Below are 834 nucleotides of genomic sequence, written 5' to 3'. Positions count from 1 at the left end.
TACCGTTTAGCGACTCAGTCACACTGACAATCATCATGCACCTCTGGGGGAGGTTTTTGTATTTGCCATTTCGCAAAGATCCCAGCAATTAATTGATCACAATGGCGAATGTGATAAAGGGTGCATGGAGAAATCCCTCCACAGCAGAACCCAGATGTGATTCTTGAGGAGACAGTCTTTTAAGGACCTGGAAATCAATCTAGAAAGTGAAACTTATTAATTATCGATGCATTTTCTGGTCAAGCAGATGTGTGTTTGTGTGTTTTTGTGTGCGATTCTCGGCAAAGAACGGTCGCCATGGTGATCTTTTAAACCAGGGTCTTTTAAATGACACAAGTGGGTGGTAAAGTCTGCCTATCAGACTTTAGCACAAACACACATTGGCTTTTCTATTACATTCTGTACTCTGCTTTGACACTGTTTAGTAGCACAAGGGTTTTCTTGACATTCAATACCTACAAATGCACAAATAAAGTAATGGAGCAATAATGCAACACAGTAAGGTCTACATATTCTTAAATATTGTTAATAATTTCTATAAACCAGTAATTCACAGCCTGACTTTCCATGAACCATTGAAAATCTGTGGAGTGAAATAATTGAATAAGTGACTTTTCCTTTCCCTTTTTCACCTCCTCTATCTATAGACATTAAACTATGCTTGGCTCATGTGATCGTTCACTTCTCCTTTGTTTACTTGAGAGGTTGGGTTAACCTGCCGATGATCCATATCCGACAGCTATGTATTGCATGCTGCATTTATAATTGTGCTTTACAGGAAAAAAGAACTAACAAGTCAGAAAGGTTTCACTCCAAAACACTCATTTATATATA

Source organism: Poecilia reticulata, linkage group LG16, assembly GCF_000633615.1.
Source record: "Poecilia reticulata strain Guanapo linkage group LG16, Guppy_female_1.0+MT, whole genome shotgun sequence".
Taxonomy (NCBI): Eukaryota; Metazoa; Chordata; class Actinopteri; order Cyprinodontiformes; family Poeciliidae; genus Poecilia; species Poecilia reticulata.
Note: the sequence above shows the minus strand (reverse complement) of the source record.